This window comes from Ictidomys tridecemlineatus, chromosome X, assembly GCF_052094955.1.
Source record: "Ictidomys tridecemlineatus isolate mIctTri1 chromosome X, mIctTri1.hap1, whole genome shotgun sequence".
NCBI classification, from domain to species: domain Eukaryota; kingdom Metazoa; phylum Chordata; class Mammalia; order Rodentia; family Sciuridae; genus Ictidomys; species Ictidomys tridecemlineatus.
The window spans coordinates 91,626,677-91,638,374 of record NC_135493.1 but is presented as its reverse complement, the minus strand read 5'-3'; positions in this window follow the sequence as shown (position 1 = coordinate 91,638,374).

Sequence of the window (11,698 nt, the reverse complement as noted above, 5' to 3'; positions counted from 1 at the left end):
TATGCTTTTTTCTCTCTTCCTGAACTCTGTACTATTGTTTTTGTAAATTTTTATTTTAATTGTGATATAAATCTCAGAGTGATTGTTATTACTTTTGCTTCAAAAGTACATTATATTTTAAAGAGACTTAAATAATGAGAAAGAGATGTTACATATTTTCCCATGTAGGTGCTCTTTTCATCTTTTGTGGAGATCAGTATTTTAATTTGGTTTCTTTATCTGCCTTCCTGAAGGACTTCCTTTAATTTTCATCTTTTCTGGATCTGCTGATGAATACTTTCCACTACTGTATTCCTAAAAATATTTTAATTTCACTTTTATTTTAGCAGATTTATTGAGAAAATTCACAAACTATACAATATACCCACTTAAAGTCCACAATTCAATGTTTTTCAATATTCTTACAGAGTTGTAAACATGTCATCAAATCAATATTTCATCACTCAAAATAAACTTTGTATCCTCTAGCAGTCATTCTCCATTTCCTTCCAACTTCCCCACACCTAGACAAACACTGATCTACTTTCTATCACTATGATTTGACTCTTCTGGGTATTTCATGTAAATGGGATTATATAATATGTGGTCTTCTGTGTCTAGTCTCTTTAACTTAGCATAATGTTTTCTAACTCCATCCATACATCACATATTAGCACTTAATTCCTTTTTATTGCTGAATGATAACTCCATTACATAGATATACAGTATTTCATTTATCTAATCATTACTTGACAGACATTTGAATTTTTTTCCACTTTTTGGCTACTATGAATAATGCTGTTTGAATATTTGTATAAAAGTTTTTGCGTGGATGTATATCCTCCTCATTTATCTTGTATATGTGCCTTGTAGTAGAATCACTGTATCATCAGGGAACTCATTGTTTTAAAATTTTTAAGGAAATGCCAAACTTTTTTTCCAAAATGCTTGTACATTTTACATTCCCACCAGCAATGTATGAAGGTCCTAATTTGCCCACATCGTCCCCAAGACTTATTATAATCTTTTATCACAGCCAGATGGAAACTGGTATTTCATATGTTTTGGTTTGCATTTCCCTAATGATTAATGATTTTAGCATCTTTTATGTGCTTACTGGTGATTTGAATATCTTCTTGGAAAACTGCTTGCTTAAATCATCTGTCCATTTTTAAGTTATTTGTTTTTTTAATCATCCAGTGGTAAATGTTATTTATTCCAGATACAAATCCATTATCAGAAATATGAATGGAAAATATTTTCTCCCATTTGTGTGTTATCTTTTCTCTTTCTTGCTGGTATTCTTCAATGCACAAAATTTTTACATTTTGATGATGTTAATTTTATCTGTTTTCTTTTGTTCCTTGTGTTTTTGCTGTCTTGTCTGTCTTTACCTAATCCAAGGTCATAATTTCTTTGAAAAACTTTATAGTTTTAATGCTTAATTTAGGTCTGAGGTCAACTTTGTTTATTTTTTTTTGTATGGAATAAAGAGGGTGTCCTTCTTTCTTTTGCATGTGGCTACCCAAGTCTCCCAATACCATTTATTGGAAAACTATTTACCTTTATTATACTGTCTTGTCACCCTTATCAAAATCAATTTAATTGTTCTATATGTCTTACCTTTTGCTAATACCACACTATCTTGATTATTGTAGTTTTGAAATCAGGAAGTGTGAGTCCTTTAAATTTATCCTTCCTTTTCAAGATTGTTTTGGCTATTCAGGGGGCCCTTGAATTTCCTATGGATTTTAGGATCAGTTTTTCAATGTCTACAAAAAAAAGTCAGCTGGGATTTTGATAATGACTTTTTGGAATCTACAGGTCAATTTGGGAAGTATTTCTATGAAAATAATATTAAGCCTTTATATCCGTGAACATCGATATTTTTCCCTTTACTCAGATCATTAATTTTGTTCAATAATATTTTGTAGTTTTACATTTTGTACTTCTTTGTTAAATCTTCATAAGCATATTATTCCTTTCAGTACTATTGTAAATGAAAATATAATCTTATTTTCCTTCCTTTGTATGCCTGATAGTTTTTGCTTGGTTATCATTCATTGTTAATTTTACATTATTGGGTGCTGGATATTTTGTATTCCTATAAATCTTCTTGAACATTTTTCTAGGATAGAATTAAGTTAGTTGAAAACAGTTGGGTCATATCAGATTCTGCTTTAAGATTTAAGGTAGCTCTGGAATAGTAGGATGGTTCTTTGTACAGTATACAAACCTCCATGAATCTTGTAGTATAGCACTATTTCTGGCCCTGTGTGAGCACTTCTCCTTCTAATTCTTTCAGTTAGTTCTTTCCCTGTCTTCAGCTAATTTTCATACGCACATACTCTGATTGATACTCAGTGGGGAACCCTCTGCATTTCCCTGGAGTTCTTTCTCTGTACAGCACTATCCTTTTTAGACCTCTGTCCTGCCAACTGCAGGTCACTTTGTTCTCCCCAGATACTCTGCTCCTTATCTTCAACTCAATGAATCTGTGAGCTCTGACTGGGATTCTCCTCTCTATGCTACAGCCTAGAAACTCTCTGAAAAGAAACATAACACACTCATATTTCCCTTTTCTTAGGATTACTATACTTTGGCTTTACTGTCTGATGATATAAAGTATCTTGAAAACTGTTGATTCACATATTTGGTCCACTTTCCCCTGTTTCAGGCAGGATGGTAAGTAAGGCTGCAGTCACTCCAATTTGGCTGGAAGAAGTTCCTCTTACCATAATCTTTTTCAGATCAGTTAAAATATTATACCATAACTGTTAAATTAAAAATATTACTAGGCAGGTCTAGTTAAGTAGGTATTTAATCACAAGTTTTAAACTACAATTTAAACTATAGTTAGAATAATGATAGCCTTGTAAATTGAAAGAGACAGAAAAAAAGGAAGAAAAGGTTTCATTATATATTTACTAATAGATATATTACTAACATAATGGTATTATTATTATTATTCCAAAAAATAATCACTATTGGATTTTTCTGAATGATTTTACTCATTTCTACCTCATTCTACTCTTACTGGTCAACAGTCTATTTTCATAAAATCACCCAGTCCTGGGAAAAAGTAGTCCTGGGAATTATCCTAACTTCCCTATAGATGGAGTTTTCTGGATGTCAGACTATACAGGTGACATCAGAATGTATCTGTGAGTCTGCAACTGAGTCCTCAAACCTACCAACATTAGGATATTTAAGAAAATCTGGTAAGGGCCTTTCTATCAAAATTCTGAATTTGTCTTTGTTAACTCTTTCAGAAATATTTGCTAACCTACAACTTATAGCTTTGGTTTCAGATATATATAATGTGAGAACAGAAATCCCTATTGATAAGCAGAATGTCACTTTATTCTGAGAACTATATTAGAATGGAGAAGATTAGATTATTTTATCAGGACATAGATCTGAAGCTTGTTAACTGCCCTGCAATATCTCATAATGACTTAGTTTATTTTTATGAAAGTAAAAATATATTGTTGGCATAGGAATTATTGTATCTCGAGAACCTTAGTATCTGCCTTGTAAAATACATATGCCATTATAATTAATATCTGAGAAACATGAATGAATAAATCACTTTCCTGATAACATCACTTTGTATGGGAACAAAGTTGGTAATCTACACATATTAAAAATATTAACCAATATTAAAATATTTTTATGTTATAGCACTTCTCTTGAGCTTCTTATTTAACTTGACAATTTTCTCCAAATTTTGTACCCTAATAAAATTCAACTCTTACCAGTCTATTAGTTAGCATGCTAATTCTTGCTAACATCCCTTCTTGCTCTTTCTATGTTATAAGATAAGGACAATTCATTTAGTGCAGTCTAGCAGTCATCTCAAAAACAATGAATGTAGTTAGGCTTCAAAAGATACTTTTTGGTTGTATTATTCTGAGTTTGAGGCCTTAACTTAAAGGAATACAATATCATAATAGATTTCAGATGAAAGTTCGAATATGTTAGGATAAGAAAGACTCAGAGAGTAACAATACCATATAGCAACCATAACAGAATGGTTCCATAGTAGTCAATTGGAGTTTTTTAGTTCTGTTTTCTTATAGTCGTCTATAGTTGTAGAATTCCCCAAAGCAGATAAAATAATAAGAATTATCAGACTTTTGAGAATGCACAGTCAAGGTGGGTGCAACAAATATCATTTGCCATCTGGGTAGAATAAGCTGAAAGCAAATAGTTACCATTTATTGCCTCATACTCATAATAGGCAATACTTTATAAAGAAATTTTTATTTTGTCTACAGAGCTACTGGGATTTCTTCTCTCACTTAAATATAAAATGTAATAAATAAAATGTACATATTTAATCATACTAAAAGTTATAGATTATAGAATTATTTGAAAACACAAGCTGTAGCTTTTGAACTTTGTAAACATATAAGAAAGTATTTTTCCCATGTTGCCAAATATCTTCAAATATATATGAGAATATTATATAAGTGAAAACTATTTGGGGGTGAACCAGTACTTTCATTCTTGATATCTCAATCCCCCTTGATCAGATAATCTTTCAGTTTTAAGACTATTTATTAATTAATTATACCAATGTAATATTTATAGAAGGGCTCAAATTGTAATTGCAAGATCCTTAATTAGCTGTAAGTGATATAACAGTGCAGTTGTTGTTGACATTAAAAAACAACTTCTCAGAAAATTGCAGCACCTTATTACTGAGATAGTGTAAATGGAGTAATTTTAGGCTTCACATAATTTGAAACAGTGCATGGAGTTCACAAAGAAAACAAAAAATATCAGGGGGATATTAGTTAATATAGTTCATAATTCAACTTAGATGTGCATCCATGTTTGAATTTACATATTCCTAAAAATTTTGCATCCCATAAAGACAAGTGTCTTTGATCCCACAAGACAAGTATGGTAAGGTCCAAACTAAATGGATGAGGTGAACAGAGAGCCCACATCCTGGGAGCAAATTTTTGCACTTCACACATCAGATAGAGCACTAATCTCTAGGGTATATAAAGAACTCAAGAAACTAAGCATCAAAAAAAAACAAATAACTCAATCAACGAATGGACCAAGGACCTGAACAGACACTTCTCAGAAGAGGATATACAATCAATCAACAAATATATGAAAAAAAATGCTCATCATCTCTATCAATCAGAGAAATACAAATTAAAACTACTCTAAGATATCATCTCACTCCAGTCAGAATGGCAGCTATTATGAAGACAAACAACAATAAGTGTTGGAGAGGATATGGGGAGAAAGGAACACTCATATATTTTTGGTGGGACTGCAAATTGGTATAGCCAATATGGAAAGCAGTATGGATATTCCTTGGAAATCTGGGAATGGAACCACCATTTGACCAGCTATCCCTCTCCTCAGACTATACCCAAAGGACTTAAAAACAGCATACTACAGGGACACAGCCACATCAATGTTTATAGCAGCATAATTCACAATAGCTAAACTGTGGAGCCAACCTAGATGCCCTTCAGTGGATGAATGGATAAAAAAAATGTGGCATATATACACAATGGAATTTTACCCAGCATTAAAAGAGAATAAAATCATGGCATTTGCAGGAAAATGGATGGGGTTGGAGAAGATAATGCTAAGTGAAGTTCGCCAATCCCAAAAAACCAAATGCTGAATGTTTTCTCTGATATAAGGAGGCTGACTCATAGTGGGGTAGGGAGGGGGAGCATGGGAGGATTAGATGAATTCTAGATAGGGAAGAGGGGTGGGAGGGAAAGGGAGGGGGCAAGGGATTAGCAAGGATGTTGGAATGTGATGGACATCTGTATGTGTTCCTATGTCCCTAGTGTGGTCGATGGTCACTTGGCTACCTCAGTCGTGGTGTGTGTGTCTAGGGGTAGAGATGTGGTGTCAAAGAAACACACGGACACTGGGAGCTGGTGAGAGCTGGCAGGTGAAAACCTCAGTAGAACTCCATGCAAGCTCGTTTATTTTTGGAATGCAGTCAGCTATTATAGGGTACAGGTAGGGCATGCCCGCCAATCACACATAAGCACCTTAACATCTATAAGCCAATCATCTTAGGCCTAATGTAACTGCACCATGAGGAAGCACTAAATATTGCTGTCGGGATGGAAGGAAGTCTGGAAGGGTCTTTTGTCCCTAAGGGAGGGGGGCTATGAGTTGGGGGGTTACATGCCCTGAAGCACTTGACTCTCGGTTTCCTGACCTGGTAGTCTGGTAGCTTGGCAACACTGACCACAAATGCTGAGGATGTGGTTTCACAGATGGCTTTCTAGAGCATAGCACCCCGTCCTCCAGGTGTTCCTGTCAGGCCTGTACAAGCGTAGGCTTTCCTAGCACTCTGAGCTGCTCATAGCCACTAGCTGTGAACCTAAAGTTATTCCAACAGACATTGTTATCCAAAGTAAATGGATGAAGAATCACACTGGGTGTCAACATACTTTATATATAAACAGAGATATGAAAAATTGTGGTATATTTGTGTAATAAGAATTGTAATGCAAAAAAACACAAAGTACATATATAAAGGCATGAATTGGTGTGAATATACTCTATATACAAAGATGTGAAAAATTGTACTCTATATGTGTAATAAGAATTGTAATGCATTCTGCTGTCATCTATTTAAAAAAATAAAATCAATAAAACTACAAAAAAGAAAATTAAATCAAGTTTAAATATATGAATGTATATATTTATATGTATTATATTCTGTATTTAAATGTATATATTTATATGTATTATATTCTGTACTGAGATAAAATCAGAAGGAAAAAGAAATTCAACAAAACAGTTTAATTTGTACATGACTTATTGTAATAAAAGGACTTTTATATTTCTCATCTATTTATCAGATATTAAATCTATTTCAATTTTACTTGTAAGTCTTCATTTAGAATAGTTTCTTAAAACTAGCCTGATACCAAAGTTCATTTCTTGTTTTCCAATCTATCAACCTAAACATTGCCCATTACTTAATTGTTCCCTTTTAAGCATGTTTTCTTTTTTGGCTATGAGTTCTTGAGACCATTTATCCTGAATATGTGTGTGTGTGTGTGTGTGTGTGTGTATTGGTCCTTAGACCAATTAATATATGAGCCTCATTAAATATGCTTGACAACTTTGGACTTTTCCTCCAGATTAAGTAGTTTAATTTCACAAAAATGTGTAACAAACAAAGATGGATTCCTTTAAACTCCACCCAGATCCTTCTTCAGGGAACAACTGGCTCCAGCTGCTTGGAGTGATGTCAAAGACATCTTAGCCACAGGGAATCACAAAGTTACACTTAATACCTTGATCCATGTGGAGATATAAATGTTGGGCCATCTCCACCCAATAAAGAGCAACTCAGGAGCCATTCTAATTCCAGAGTAGGGTTGTCTGTGGCTTTGTTGGGCTGGCATATCAGCTTGACCTTCTCCAGCTGCTCACACCTGCTTGAATTCCCTTCTTCCCATAGGAATTGATCACTTCACAAATACTTTGTGTATTAAACTCTGTCTCGGTGTACGTCTAGGAAAATCCAACCTTTAGCATTAGGTAAGAAAGCAAATAGTTTGCCCTTGAAATTTCATTTCTATCTCCAGAGAGGTGCTTCCATCTCTTATTCCCTTTTAGTTAATCCCTCAGTCATTGCCTAGGATAGGAAACGTTCCTTCTCTTTCATATCATAATAAAAGATAGAATATTTTAAAATATTAGCTGAATAGATTTTCTATTTCTTCTTTATCCTGTGATGTATCTGTTTGGACTAGATGTTCTCAGGGTATACACAAATGACCAATTCCTAAAATCAATTACCTTTAATTTTCAAAGATATTTTGAACAAACAGGCAGCTGTATAGTTAGAATCGCTCTGGCTGCAAACATAAGGGATTTTAAATGACTGTTTACACATCCCAACCAACATGTAAAAAATGCTGGGCAAATTATATAATTTTAGCTAAAAGAACAAGAAAAAGAAGGCACAAAGTCCCTGTAGATATAACACAAAATATGGGGCTGGGGCTGAATGGTAGAGTGCTTGCCTAGCATATGTGAGGCACTGGGTTCTATTCTCGGCACTAGATACAAATAAATAAAATAAAGGTCCATCATTAAAAAAAAAAACACAAAATAATTTTCTTCAACCAAAATGAATGATCACTTGTCCATCCTATCTTTATTAGGAGTTTGAGTCTTCCCATAACTTAACCTACTGGATATAATTTAACATACTGAACAGAAGCCTATGATATCACACCCAGTTCAGCTTTCCTCCAGTCCTATTATATACTTCAGACATCCAATGACCTTTCTAGGTACTCATAGGTAGAGCACAGATGGAGGCATTTACTATAATTACCCAAGCCAGGAGACTACCCAGTCCTGGGTCTAGACTTCCTCTCCATATTTTTACCATTAGACTTTGACAAGCAAAAAATCTAAAATTGAGCACAATTGCCAAATATCATTAAAAGAATCAATCACTGATCAATAGTAGGAACTGCAGAACAAAAGGGCCACGGAGATATGAGGATCTCAATGATGTTCTTGGGTGGAATTACTTGATTCAGGGCTCTTCTTGCTTTACTCTGGTGAGTACGAAGATGGTGACTTGAGCCATCTTGGTAGACCCTTCAAATTCTTAAGGAAAACACAAGGCACATTTACTATGTTGCAAAGTTTTAGAGTTGCAGAGTTAGAGACCTGCAAAAGACTAGGTCTCTGATTCACACAAGTAAAATATTTTATTCTTGGTATAGATACAGGGAAAAAAGACTATAAGGAAACCATTGTTGGATGGGGTACAAAAAGAAAAGGAATGTTTTATTAAAGATAGACTTCTGCCAAATAGACAAGAGGTCAGTGAATAATCTCAACAACTTTAAAATTTTTAACTCTATCAGAACAACACCTAAACATATATTTGGGAATAAAATTACTTCTCTAAAGGACATTGGGAATTAAATCACACCAGATATGAATCATATTTTATTTTCTTACTCATCTATAATCCAAGATCTCTATGCATAAAGGTCCATCTCGGTACTTCTTTTGGAAATCAAAATGGCATTCTAGGTTAGAGGTGGGGAACAGCAGCAGAGAGATGTGGTTGAGAATAGATACATAAAAATTTAGAAAGAGTTCACACAGCAGTACAGAAGCCAAGATGAGATCTACCTAACTCAGCTAGGTAGGTGCTGCTTGTCAGGACCACATAGGAACAGAATAACAGAAACAAAAAAATAGGAAAAGTTACATGGTGCCCTCACATATTTTCAAATTGAATACCTAAGTTCTTTTTCCTCACTATTCATATTCATCTGGTTATTGGCTATGCAGTGTTCATACACCTTACAGACTAAGGTAAATGATTAAGTCCATGACCTGCTGTCTTTCCGATCTCTTATGTTTTGGTACCAGAAAGAGGCAATTGTTTGGGAAACCATAGTTCTCTGGTACATTTGTGATTAAAGTTTTTATATGTACCAAAACTTCACTGAAGCAGAGAGTAAGTAGAGGTCTTTCATCCTTTGTAGCACAGCAGGATGCATTTTTTATATAATCTCCTTGCACCAAAGAGAGAGAAAATGACAGGATACTTTTAAACATTACAAGTGATCATACAAAAAAATATTGTTTTTATGTGGTACTGAGGATTGAACCCAGGGCCTCTCACGTGCTAGGTGAGCATGCTCTACCACTGAGCCACAATCCAAGCCCACAAAAAAATATTATGACATTGGGAAAATATCAAGACTTATGAATTCATTACTAAATTTTATCCACCTTCTAGCTCCAAATTTGTACTTAGAATATGATATGGTAGCCACTTAACATATATGGTTACTTGAATTTGAAATTAAATTAGTTAAAATCAGGGAATTCAGTTCCTCACTCATACTAGTCACATTTTAAGTGCTCAATAGATACATGTGGCTAGCATATACCATATTGGACAGCACAGAATTCCATCACTGAAGCAAGTTCTACTGCAAAGTGTTCCTCTAAAGGATTGAACAGTAATTATTAAAAAATCTAGATTAAAATGCTCATCATAAAATGTCTTACAGTTATGAATACATATATACATGCATGAATGTGTATGTATATATATATATATATATATATGCACACGTTTATGTACTGTTTATGTAACAATATAATTTAATAAAATCAAATAGACACTCTCCACTCTCGATTACCATAATACTCTAAATATATTTTCTTCAACTTGCATATGTAATTTTCTGCTCTCATATTTATATATGCCACTTTGTATTCTGTTGATTTTGCTTAACATTATATGAAACATCTTGTTGATGTTTTTACATAATCTTAATTATCATTTCAATGCCTGCATAATATTCCATCATGTTGATGTACCATAATTTATTAAACCATTTTTCCACTGTTAGACATTTTCCTAGTGCCATTCCTTGTTTAAAACATCCCCATTAAGGTTATAAGGCATTTTCTGTGTGTAAATGTTTCTGCTGTTCTCTTGTAATTTGTAACTACCTTCTCCATTCACATATGCTTTATAACAGATATCCCATTTAGAGCTTCTATAGTGCCCAGAATATAAAGCAGCCTCTGACTAATTTAATCCAAGGACACTCAAAACCAACAGTTTATGCAAGGCAGTGGATTTAGTGTATATTTAGACTGTGTGTCTTTGGTTGATGACCTTAATTTAATTGTACAATTTTCGTATATGTTGTAGCTTGCATTGCCTTATATCCTATACTATTTTCGGCTCCAGTGATAGTCTCTAGAAGACTAGAATTCGTGTGAACCAGCAGAAATAACTGTCAGACCCTATTTTAATTTCACCTGCAAGCTCAGTTTTCCCCCAACCCACAAATTATCTTCCCGGCAGGTGGGAACACCAGGATTTGGTGGCATAGTTGTTTTTATGCTGTACTCTTTTTTTTTTTTTTTTTGCTTCCCCCCAATTCCCTCTGCTTACATTCAGAATTTAGATTTCGGATTCCATAGGTATCAGTATGTCTTCTAATACTGGCCTTGGGTCTGCCTTAAAGCAGAAAATCATTTGCCATTATCTTTCCCATTTGTGGTCTCTAACATATTTTTAGGAGCTCAAGGTCTCAGTCTTAAATCTAGAGTTTAAGGTTATAGCAATCACACAGGGTCAGACAATTGAAAGAACTTAGAATACACCAAGGCTCTTTAAAAGGTAAGTATAGCTGGAACAAGAAAATGCAGTCGATCACTGGAAAGTTTAATACGTCTAAGAGTAGCTCTTGAATCCTTTCTCAGATACAAACGTTGTGTTTTGCATTCAGATTGTAAACCACTAAGGTATGTTCAAGGTATGTTTCAGGGGAGCCAAGATACAAGTTTACTCAAAGGTCTTTTATACTTTGATGGTTACAACTGAAACCAGACCCTATAAATGGTTAAGCCAGGTGCAAATAATCAATCTATAGATCTCTAAAAATGCAGACAAGCCAGGAAAGGATACCTCCAAGGGAATTTTGAACTTTAAATAGAACATTATAAATCATTAAGTAGCACATTTTATCCACATCTTAGCCAAGGGTCAGTATCAGACTTTTAGGCATCCTCCAGACATTCACACAACTATAAGTTAACTTACAAATATAAGTTAACTCTATTCTCACACAGGGATATAAGTTACGTATACATGCATCAGTTTATGCATTGATTTCCTACATCTATTGCCATAATGTCCATAAGT